The 12,907-nt window shown below is 40.4% G+C and overlaps 1 non-coding gene across 1 annotated transcript; it reads right to left on the bottom strand.

Moving 5' to 3' along the window:
• Positions 1-4,004: 4,004 nt before the first annotated feature.
• Positions 4,005-4,111, bottom strand: LOC141636992 (small nucleolar RNA R71). Its single transcript, XR_012541557.1, has one exon. It is a non-coding gene; the product is annotated as a small nucleolar RNA R71 (small nucleolar RNA).
• Positions 4,112-12,907: the final 8,796 nt, after the last annotated feature.

Here is a 12,907-nt window from a genome sequence, read left to right as displayed (position 1 = left end):
TTGGTATGAGGGGGTGTTACAAAGTGGTATCAGAGCCAAAGATTTCGGCACCTAAACAAATGAATTTAATGAACCTAGGGAGTCTAAATAAAATGAACCCGGAGAGAGTTGTTTGGAGCGACCGCAAAGACTCGGGAGACGTCCCGGAGTCGCAAATTGGCCCTCATAAACTCGAGCCGGTAACATGGGGGAAGTGTGATGACAGTTGGGTTTTATATGTACATGTATGTGAATATGTATGCTGGTAATAGTTGATAATTGAAAGGGTATGTGTTGAAATTTGTAAGTGTGGTGATTGGAGAAATGGTGGAGGTGACAGGTTTGTGAATGTCTGTTCTGTTGGATTTAGAATATGCATGAATTGTATGTTGGTATGATTATAACGTGGCATTTAAGTTCTTGATGTTATGTGTTTGCTGCGGGAATAGTGAGCATGATAGAGGACTTTGTACTGTATACCCGTCTATTGCGTGACTCGGCCGAGCAGGGCAGGTACTCGACCGAGTAGGGAGCACTCGGCCGAGTAACCAAGCACTCGACCGAGTATTGTTGGGCAGTGAGTAGCAGTGGCTACTGTATGTGATAACTCGACCGAGTAAGTAAGTATACTCGACCGAGTAGTCACTACTCGGCCGAGTGTTGTTTTACTCGACCGAGTGTTGTTTCTGAGTTTTTGGCATTTGCTTCTGGAGTCGAATACTCGACCGAGTAGTCGTTACTCGACCGAGTATGGTTGTATACTCGGCCGAGTGTTCCTTTGGCGGAAGGTTGTTACATTTTGAGCCGTAGGCTTTTGTGTTTACGTTTCCTTGTTTCTTGTCGGCTCAAAATGCCGCCCAAAAGAACTCCCGCACAGATCCAAGCTTCTGAGATGACTCTTGATGAGGTGGCTCGCATGATTGAGCAACAAGAGGCTCTCCTTGAAGCTCTAAAAAATGTGGGAAAGGGGAACGAGAAGTCGATGGATGCTACTCAACTCAGCATCATCATTGCTCCCTTCAACCCTCCCACATATGATGGGGTAGGTGAACCAAAGCTACTCGAGAAGTGGCACCGTGAGGTCGAAGCTCTCATGGAAATGGTTAAGTGCCCCGAAGACATGATCGTCGAGAAGGTAGTGTACTACCTAAGAGGTGAAGCTGCAGTTTGGTGGAAAAACGTCAAGGAAGATGCTAGAGCTTTTTACGAGGCTAAAGGAGCTATTCCTTGGTCTGGGTTGAAGAGTGCTATGAGGGAGCAGTTTGTGCGGGAGCATATCCGACACAAGATGAGATCCGACTTTGATTCCTTCACCATGACTGATGAGATGACAGTCACTGACTACTATCATCGGTTCCTAGAGCTATCTCGTTATGTTGAGGACATTCACCTAGGACATAGAGGTTTGGCTCTCCGTTTTGAGAGGGTTTTATCTGCTAAGATCGTGAGTCGTATGCCAGCCGGGGTTGCTACTGACCTCAAGGAAGTGTATCTGAGAGCGGGTCAAGCTGAGAGAATGGTAGATCTCTTAAGAGAGATCGATGAGAGGACTGCCGCGGAAAAGTGATGTGACCATAATTGGCGCATATTTAGCCCCCGAATTACCATTGTTTCTATGCTTTTTAGTGCCTATTTGGGTCATTTCTTATCTTTAGTTCTTTGTTTTGCATATTCTTTGAGATTTTGATCCCTTGGTAGGAAAGGAGTAAGAATCTTGCATTTTCATGGCAAAACAAGGCTAAATTGATCATATTCAATGACCAAGCATCAAGGAGAGACAAGACTAGAAGGCCTTTGTACATAGCATAGTAGAAGAACATTGTTGAGAAAAGGATCCTTGAGTCCCCAAGGAAATCCCCAAGGAATTCGTGAAGAAAAGGGAAGAAAAAGAAGAAGGAAAGTTGCTGAACTACAATCCGAACGGATTGTAGAGAATCCGTCCGTCCTCACCAATCCGAGCGTCCCGCAAAGGAATCCGCTCGGATTCCCCCTCGCCAATCCGAGCGTCTTGCCCAAGAATCCGCTCGGATTCCTCAGCCCAGATCCGGCCGTCCCGACTCCCATCCGCACGGATCGCAGCACAACACGTTTTCATTCCTCAAGCATCGATAAGAGAAGCCCTTCTCTCGGATAATCCCGGAGGCTCCTTGCTCAACTTAAAAAGTGTAATTACTAGTTTAGCCCTTAGTTAACCCTAATGCATCCTCCCTAATTTTCACTATAAATACCCCATTAGTCTAATTAGAGGAGCATGTTCTTCTTATCAATAATTAGTGTAGTTAATATCAATCAAATCTCTCTTCAATATTGTAATCAAATATTAATCAAGTTTTAATCCAAGTTTTAGTTCTTTAATCTCTCTCTTGTTCTTACTTTATTTTGGGTAATTGAAGATTATTTGGGTTATTATTGGGAGATTGACAACTTCTCAATCTAGGATTCAAGTACTTCTATTATTCTTGCTTTATTATTGGAATCATTAGTAGGTATAATCTCTTAATCCCTTTTTAATTATTGCTAATTACTTTCATTTATTCATCATGTTTCATTATGTTAGTATGATTGACAACCTTTCTAGCATGATCAATATGATAATGAGTGAGTAGTCTCTTAGCTAGGGTTTAATGGGTGATTAGGGAAACCAACATGGGGAATGATTCATGCTTAAATTAATATGCTTTCATATCTTATTTGCTTGCTTGTTTTGATCTTAATACATGCACATGTTATATTTGATGAAATGCTAAGCCTATGAATCCTTGCATTTACTATCATCTTCTATCCTTTCAACTTGACTTGTAAGACATAACCCAACTCGAGTCTTGTTAGACCATGCATGTGTTAAGTAGGGAAGATTAAGTCGACTTGTAGGTGTTGTACAATCCAAGAGATTCGGCTCAGGGACCCAAACTTTCCTAGGATTGTAAGATATAACCCAACTCAATCCATCACAACAATAATTGCTTGCTTATAATTTGAGAACATGTTTGTATGATCATATCCCATGATTCCCCTATGAACCCATGACACCCTAGTGCTTTTAATCAATTGTTTACACCCTTATTTTATTTATCTTGTTAGTTTATTTTCATTGCTATTTTAGTTTAGTAACCTTCTACATCAACCCAATTTGTGACACCCCTAGACACCACTAGTTACAATAGAATCTTCATTTCAATACCCGTCCCTTGGGATCCGAACTTTACTTGCCTCTTTACTAATTGTAGAGTTGTTTGTGAAGTATAAATTGTGTTTTGTATCGACCATTGACCAACGACCACATATGCTTAATTGTGAACACCAAATGGCTCCGATCAAAAATGGCGCGTTGTCGGGACGGTGTTTAATTGATTTAAGATTTCTTTTATTGTTTTTAGTTGTGTCTTTCCTCACCTTGGGGAAGTAAAACTCCTCAAGGTTTGTTCTAATTGTTTTTGAGTTGTTTGATATTTTGCATGTCTAGAAGGTTACAAAGAGATTTGTTACCTTTTGACCGTGAAATCGAAAGAACCTTGACGAATAATAGGAGACTTGTTAGGAGGAATTTGGGAGGTGTTGGTGAAGTTGTTCAACCCACTAGTGAGTTTGTCAATCCTTTCGTAATAGAAGGAGAAGAGAACCCATTAAACAATACCACACAAAATCCACCTACAATGCCTAAATTCTCGTCACACTCTATACCCACCGAGGAGGATCTACCAAATGGTACTCCTACCCCACAACATCTTACCGGAAACTTTATTGCCAAGTCCGCCTTCATCCAACTAGTTGAGAGGAGCCAATTCGGGGGAATGCCTAGTGAGGACCCTCATTCTCATATGGAAACCTTTTGCGATTATTGTGAAGCTATCTCTCAAACGGGCGTGACTCAAGACCAAATAAGATGGGTCTTATTTCCTTTTTCGTTAATCGGCACCGCAAAGCAATGGTTGAAGGGCCTTGATAAGGCCACCCTTGGAATAGATTCTTGGAAGAAGCTAGCTCTAGCTTTCTACAAAAATTTCTACCCACCGGAAAAGACTAATATGCTAAGAGCTCAAATTACGGGTTTTAAGCAAAGGGATGAAGAATCTTTGTATGAAGCTTGGGAGCGGTTCAAAGGTATTTGTCGCTCATGTCCTCACCATGGACTTAGCGAATGGTTTTTAGTGCAACAATTTTGGAATGGTTTATATGAAGATTCAAGGAACATTCTCAATATGGGATCAAATGGAATGTTCACCGAAGTTGATGACAATCAAACATGGAACAAGATTGAGGAAATGGCGGTCCATAATTCACAATATAGTAGGCCTCGCAAGGCTACTAGAGGAGGAAAGTATGAAGTGGACACCGTTACTCAATTGGGTGCTCAACTTAGTGCTCACATTGACACAATCAACTTGAAGTTTGAACAAGCTATGGCTAGACTTGAGGAAAACTCAAAATCATCAAAACATCATGTCAATGCCATGACGGCATCCTCATCAATCCCAAGCGGGATATGTGAGAATTGTGGAACCTTGGGTCATGACTCAAGTGAGTGTAGGGGAACAACCGAACAAGTTAATGCTTTCCAAGCTTACAAAAGTGGTACCCCTTATTCAAATTTTTACAATGAAAACACCAAGTTCCATCCAAATCTTTCATACAAAAGCCAAAATGTCCAAAACCCTCAAACAACATACACTCCACCACCCATGAGAAATCAAAATCAAAGACCCTTTTTCAATCAAAACCAAGGTTAACAAAATCAAAACCCATACAATCACCACAATGACCAAAGTTTTGATGTCCAAAAAGCGGTCCTCCAAATGCAAAAGAATCAACAAGAATTTTTCACACAAATGCAAAAAGATAGCCAAGCAAAAGACACCACCATCAACAACATTCTAGCTCACACCAAGATGTTGGAAACACAATTGACCCAACTAGCATCTTCAAGCTCACAAAGACAAAAGGGGCAATTACCACCACAAAGTAATCCCCCTAGACATGAAACGGTTAGTGCCATTCACTTGAGAAGTGGTACAAGGTATGAAGCACCGAAGGAGCAAGTTGAGGATGAAGTTGTGAGAGCTAGTGAGAATGAAGTTGTGGTGCAAGGTCCCAAAGAAGGGGAATCATCAAAAGAAGAAAGCTCAAAGAAAAATGAAGACAAAGCCAAAGAAAAGGAGCCCATTGTGATTAGACTTCCTTTTCCAAGTCGTCAAGCCAAGCCTAAATTTGATGATCAACTTGGGAAGTTCATGGAGATTGTGAAGAACTTAGAAGTCTCAATTCCTTTCACGGAATTAATAAATCACGTTCCGGCCTATGCAAAGTACATGAAAGATATCCTCACAAAGAAGAAGTCAATCCGGAAACTTGAGACTATCGCCTTCACCAAGGTGAGTAGTGCAATACTTCAAGGGTGTTCGCCTCCAAAGTTAAAGGATCCGGGAAGCTTCTCAATACCGTGTACCATTGGCGACACAACGATCAATAAAGCCTTATGTGATCTAGGGGCTAGTGTGAGTGTCATGCCGTACTCGGTAAGTAAAAGGTTGGGAATGGGAGAGCTTAAATGTACCAATATCACTCTTCAAATGGCCGATAGATCGACGAAGACACCGCTAGGGATATGGGAAGATGTCCCCGTGCGAATTGGGAAGTTTTTCATCCCGGTGGACTTTGTCATTGTTGATATGGAGGAAGATTCCAACATTCCAATCATCTTAGGAAGACCTTTCCTACACACCGCGGGTGCGGTGATTGATGTGAAACATGGAGAGCTCACTCTAGAAGTGGGAGATGAAAGCATAACTTTTAATCTTGACAAGACCATGAGAGCTCCTCGTTTGCATGAGCCATGTTTCATGATTGATCATTATAGCCGAAAAGATGAAAAGAAGAAATCGGAACTCCAATGGAGGAAGAAAGTTGAAGATGCTCCATTCAAAGAGCAAGTGAATTTTGACAAAGAGAGCTTGCAAAGCTCATCAAAATCAACCAAGGAAGAAGAAGATGGCCTCATTGGCCAAGAGAAGAAATTGGGAGAGTTGTCTCCATCCAAGCAAGAGATTTTCAATGATCAACTCAATGAAGTTTGTGGTCTTTGGGACGACGAATTTGAAGGGATCTTTAATCCCTACATTGGGCATGCCATCGATCATGATCAACAACAAGGGCCACGGTCTATTGAGGACCTCTACCATAACAATGAACAATCTTTTGATTACTTCTTCAAGGTGTTGAGCAACATCAACAACACCTTGAACATGCCCCCTTGACATCTCATCAGGAATGAGAGTTTGGTGGAGTCCTCCCTAAACCACCACTTGTAAATATTTCTAACTCCCTAACTTACTTTTCAATTTTTATATTGCATTTTTTGTCATTTTTGGATTTTATTTACTTTGATCAAAATAATTGTCATGAAAAGAGAGAAGTGAGGGAGGGACTGATGATTTTAACTGATGTGTAGTGCTTTACCTTAGTGTGGGGATGGCAATTGCCTAGGCTATTCATGCCTTAGTAGTGCCCCCGCAATGAAGAACACAAGATTTGAAAGAAAGAAAGAAAGAATGATAAGGGAATGCGTTGGTGCACGGATGGAACTGAATCCGTGTACACAAGGACCAATCCGAGCGGATTCCTAAGAATCCGCCCGTCTGCAGAGGATCCGAGCGTCCTGCTGAGAAGACGCCCATCTTGGGCTGAGCTGAAATTGCAAAAATTCTTGACTGTTGAAGAATCCGAGCGGATTTCGGAAAGACGCCGTCTCACGTAATCCGTCCGTCTTTTGAACAATCCGCCCGTCTTGCGGTGAAGAAAAACAAAGAAAAATCTCGGATTGGAATCCGCCCGTCCTAAGCAAAATCCGCCCGTCTCTCAAAAAGAATCCGAGCGGATTCCTGTAATCCGCCCGTCTCTAGGCGGGATTTTTGAAAATTTGAAGTCTGAAGAATCCGGCGGATTGCGCCTAATCCGCACGGATTGTCCCCCTGCGTCCTAAAATTGTCGAGTTCTTTAAATACCCACCCCACCTTCATTCATTCATTCATTCACTCATAAACACTACCCATAACATCAAAACCCTCATCCTCTCCATCTCAAAAACAAAAACCGTCAACAAAACTCACCAAAATCAAATCAAACCATCTTTCAAATAACAAATTAATCACTCCATCTTCATTAACAATCAAAACCAAGCACAAAATCTTCACCTTTGAATTGATTTTTGTTCTCATAAAGGCAAAGCCTTTCACCTTCAAAATCGATTTGGGCATTCTACAAATTGAAGATTTTTGATCTTTTTCTTGGTTAGTTCATCAAATGGCAAGAACAAAGGGAGCAACAAAAGCAAAAGCAAAGGCAACAAAGGCACCAAAGGCTACAACTCTCTCTCAAAGGCAAAAAGCTCTACAAATGAAGAAAGCTTTAGCAATGGTGGTATCAACACCAAGCTTGGAAGTGCAACAACAACAACAAATTCCTATGGAAGCATCACCCTCTACTCCGGTAATTAATCAACTCTTGCATTACCCGGAGGTAACATTCATTTCCGATTCCCATAGAAATACATTTGTCAAGTTTGCTATGAAACAAATTCAATCCACCAAATACATATGCCAAGATGCTTTAGAGAAGTTGGGTGTTCTTGAACAAACAAGAGTCTTTTTCAATGCCATGGGTTTAAAGAAATTGTTTGAAATGAAGGAAGTAACATACCCCTCCCTTGTCTTGGAATTCTTAAGTTCTTTAAAAGTGACAAAAGTTGAGAATAGGGAAAATATTGAGTTTCGTCTAGCTAACACTAGTAGACGCATCACCTTTCCGGAATTGGGTGAAATTTTGGGTCTTAGCGATGAACATAAATTTTATAAGCAATATGGGAAGTATGATCCCGAGCCTCTTTGGGAGGCAATCTCCAGAAAGAAATTTGAAGATTTTAAAGCTTGTCGTGCTCTTTTGGTCCATCATCCGGGCATAAGAATATGGCACAAAGTTGTGGGAAATACCATAATTGCTAGGAAAGACACCAATCATTTCACGGGACTCGATTTTATTCTCCTTGAATCAACTTTGAATATTGGAAGAATTCACACCAAGCCTTACAATTCTTTGAGGCTATTGGTTGATAGATGGCTCCATGTAGATAGTGGGAAGAAGGGTCAAACCGTTATTGTTAATGGCGGCCTTGTCACGGCCCTAGCCAAGCACTTTGATCCTAATTTCAATAAGGATAGCAAGTACAAGGCTAAGGATGGTGGCCATCTTATTGATATGTCCATCTTGATTAACAAGTTTAAGTGGGTTGCTCACAATCCCCTTGATACCAAGTATGGGTGGCTTACAAGTGAGGCTCGATCATTCACTTTACCCGCAAAGATTTGCCGTCTTAGTGTCCACCGGACCAACTATTTACTTCCCCTATCCAAGGAAGCCGAGTACATCATTCAACAACAAAAGGGTGATCATGAAACCCCCTCCTCTTCCATTGTTATACCACCTTACCCCTATGATTATGAAGAGTTCAAACCGCAAGGAGTTGAAATTGGAAAAGATTATGTCACTCTTCTTATGCAAGCCATGCACAAGCAAGCTTATGAAGATCGGAAGAATGCATATTTGGCTCAATATCCTCCCCTCCTACATCTAGCTAGGCAAGGACTCCTTGATCCATCTTGTCCTTTGCCTAGTTGGGCGGATAAAGAAGCCTTGTTTCCGGGTGCATCTAGGGAAGTGGTGGAAGACAATGAGGTTGTTGGAAATGATGAAGAATTTGATGATAATATTGAGGAAGAAGCAAGTGGAAATGACGAAAGAGATGGTGAAGATGGTGAAGATAATGATGAGGAAGATGATGATGAAGAAAGCAAGGAAGAAAGTGATAAGGAAAGTGGCAATGTGACCACTTCTCATGAGGGAAGTGGTGATGATAATAGCATGATGGAAGACTAGCCTTGGAGATTCCTACTCTCCCACGGTTTGTCTATATCTCTTTGTATTTTATTTCATTTTGATCATTGTTGGTTTAGTCCTAGCAACATCAAAGGACTCACACCTTGGTTCCTTTGAGGTGTTCTTTATTGTTCCCACTTTTGTAAAATCCAAAATGACAATCTAGTTTCATGCATAGCATAGTGTGTGCATGAACTCCCCCATGCTTTGACATTAGCAATAGTGTCTTACTTGGTTTGGGGAAGTTAATGCATACGCAACGGGAGGTAAATTAAATTATCCTCTCCGTCATAACAAAAACCATGCATCATGTAGTATAGCTTAGTGTAGAATTGCATTTAGTATAGAAATCATGCATCATCTTTGCATAATTTCTATCATTTTGGCCATTGAGGACAATGCCCATATTAGTGTGGGGATGGGAATTCTAACACTTAACTTTTATTCAAAAACCATAAAAATTGAAAAATTTCAAAAATCATAAAAATTTAAAAATTGAAAAATCCAAAAACAAGTTCATTTCCTTTGTATATATTGTCTTGTATATATTGTGTTTGTTTTATCCTTGTTCACTTTGATTGACTATGCCACATCCGAGACATGAGGATATTGAAGACCGCATGGTATGATCTTTCCAATCTCCTTTTTCCTCTTTATGTTAATGACTATGTGGCTTTATTTTGATTAATGCGGTAAAACAATGTGAACTTAGGACTTGCATTTAGTTTATATGGCATATTAGTTGGTAGAATCAGTTGCATTAGGATGTGTATATGTTAGTTGCATCATGGCATGTAGTTTGCATGTTAGAAAAACTTTGCGAAACCGTCTATTTGGGAAGCTTGACAAATGTATATAGGCCCTAGTAGATGCTTTTTATTCTTAAGACTTTGCTTGTTAGAATACTTGTAAAACACCCTAGGATGTGTCATGCTAGTATCCTTTGACCCATGGTTTAAGGCCTAGTCAAGAGTACCTTGTGGTGTGATAACTCCTTGGCTACCGTTTATTCCAAGGTGACCCTTGAAACCATGCATACTTCCATCATTCATCCATGTTCTACCATATTTTTGTCATCAAAGGGAATGGGCACAAAAAGAAATCAATTTGAGTTCAATGAAATGAAAAATGAAAGAAAGTTTGCAAAAATGCATCAAAAGAAAAGAGGAGCAAAAATAGACTCCTAAAGCTTCAAAAATAAGGCACCCTCCCTACATATGGGGTGACTTTGAAAATGTTCAAAAGAAATGCAAAAAGTTGTCAAGTATTGAAATGCCAAAAATCAAAAAGAATGGCAAAGAAAGTGTTCTCAAAAAGTCAAATGCCAACGAAATTGGGGGGAAAACAAAAATGAAAGCAAACTCCCAAAATGAAACTCAAATATCTATTGATCCCTTTATCCATCATATCCATTTTTGTGCATGGTAGAGAGGGGACGACCCTTCTTCTTGTCTAGGCAAGAGGGGGAATTCCGCGATCCTCCAGTGTTTCTAACACCATAGGGAGTCTACTCTTGACAAAAGCATTTAACGATTGAGGACAAAGGTACCCTAGCTTGACACCTTTTGGAGGTGATTTATTGGTATCCTTCTAGGCTTAGTAGTTTGAACAAATTGCATCTATGAAGGATTGTGTACCCTTGAATTGCTTCCCTTGTAGATAATTTCCGCCACTTAGATGAGGAAAGTGGCTATTCTTTTGTAGATGCATCCATTATGTGTTTTTGTGTGCTTTAAAGTTTGGATGTGTCGCCATTTTGGCAAGACCCACCTTGCCTTGCAAGAAGGCATCCTACCTCATGGTTGTCTTGTTGTGAGTTGAAGGGGCGGAGTGAGACCCGCTAATTGTCTCATATCGGCTATTATTATTAGGTTAGGTTAGTATTGGTCCTAGTCTTTGTCACCTCTTTGCTCGGGACGAGCAAAGGTTCGGTTTTGGGATATTTGATGTGACCATAATTGGCGCATATTTAGCCCCGAATTACCATTGTTTCTATGCTTTTTAGTGCCTATTTGGGTCATTTCTTATCTTTAGTTCTTTGTTTTGCATATTCTTTGAGATTTTGATCCCTTGGTAGGAAAGGAGTAAGAATCTTGCATTTTCATGGCAAAACAAGGCTAAATTGATCATATTCAATGACCAAGCATCAAGGAGAGACAAGACTAGAAGGCCTTTGTACATAGTATAGTAGAAGAACATTGTTGAGAAAAGGATCCTTGAGTCCCCAAGGAAATCCCCAAGGAATTCGTGAAGAAAAGGGAAGAAAAAAGAAGAAGGAAAGTTCTTTGAACTACAATCCGAACGGATTGTAGAGAATCCGTCCGTCCTCACCAATCCGAGCGTCCCGCAAAGGAATCCGCTCGGATTCCCCCTCGCCAATCCGAGCGTCTTGCCCAAGAATCCGCTCGGATTCCTCACTCAGATCCGGCCGTCCCGACTCCCATCCGCACGGATCGCAAAGACAAAGACGTTTTCATTCCTCAAGCATCGATAAGAGAAGCCCTTCTCTCGGATAATCCCGGAGGCTCCTTGCTCAACTTAAAAAGTGTAATTACTAGTTTAGCCCTTAGTTAACCCTAATGCATCCTCCCTAATTTTCACTATAAATACCCCATTAGTCTAATTAGAGGAGCATGTTCTTCTTATCAATAATTAGTGTAGTTAATATCAATCAAATCTCTCTTCAATATTGTAATCAAATATTAATCAAGTTTTAATCCAAGTTTTAGTTCTTTAATCTCTCTCTTGTTCTTACTTTATTTTGGGTAATTGAAGATTATTTGGGTTATTATTGGGAGATTGACAACCTCTCAATCTAGGATTCAAGTACTTCTATTATTCTTGCTTTATTATTGGAATCATTAGTAGGTATAATCTCTTAATCCCTTTTTAATTATTGCTAATTACTTTCATTTATTCATCATGTTTCATTATGTTAGTATGATTGACAACCTTTCTAGCATGATCAATATGATAATGAGTGAGTAGTCTCTTAGCTAGGGTTTAATGGGTGATTAGGGGAAACCAACATGGGGAATGATTCATGCTTAAATTAATATGCTTTCATATCTTATTTGCTTGCTTGTTTTGATCTTAATACATGCACATGTTATATTCGATGAAATGCTAAGCCTATGAATCCTTGCATTTACTATTATCTTCTATCCTTTCAACTTGACTTGTAAGACATAACCCAACTCGAGTCTTGTTAGACCATGCATGTGTTAAGTAGGGAAGATTAAGTCGACTTGTAGGTGTTGTACAATCCAAGAGATTCGGCTCCGGGACCCAAACTTTCCTAGGATTGTAAGATATAACCCAACTCAATCCATCACAACAATAATTGCTAGCTTATAATTTGAGAACATGTTTGTATGATCATATCCCATGATTCCCCTATGAACCCATGACACCCTAGTGCTTTTAATCAATTGTTTACACCCTTATTTTATTTATCTTGTTAGTTTATTTTCATTGCTATTTTAGTTTAGTAACCTTCTACATCAACCCAATTTGTGACACCCCTAGACACCACTAGTTACAATAGAATCTTCATTTCAATACCCGTCCCTTGGGATCCGACCTTTACTTGCCTCTTTACTAATTGTAGAGTTGTTTGTGAAGTATAAATTGTGTTTTGTATCGACCATTGACCAACGACCACATATGCTTAATTGTGAACACCAAATGGCTCCGATCAAAAAGAGGAAGGCTGACAGTGGAAGCAACAGTCAGTCGACCAATAAGAAGGGGAACTTCAACCATGCTAAGGCTTTTTCTGGTGGAGCTGGTTTCTCGGGAGGATCTCGTGGCTGGGGAAAGAATGGAGGTTGGAGTGTGAGTGACAACTCTAACCTTACATGCTTCAACTGTGGTGGGATAGGCCACAAAAGACGGGAATGCACGAGCTACAAGCCCGGCACTGATTCAGGGAGCTCGGTCAGGGAATTTTTCTCAGGGGCCGACTCAGATTTTTGTTAGTAACCGACCGAGAGGTTCATGG

Source organism: Silene latifolia, chromosome Y, assembly GCF_048544455.1.
Source record: "Silene latifolia isolate original U9 population chromosome Y, ASM4854445v1, whole genome shotgun sequence".
NCBI lineage: Eukaryota > Viridiplantae > Streptophyta > Magnoliopsida > Caryophyllales > Caryophyllaceae > Silene > Silene latifolia.
Note: the sequence above shows the minus strand (reverse complement) of the source record. Positions and strands in the feature narration are given on the sequence as shown.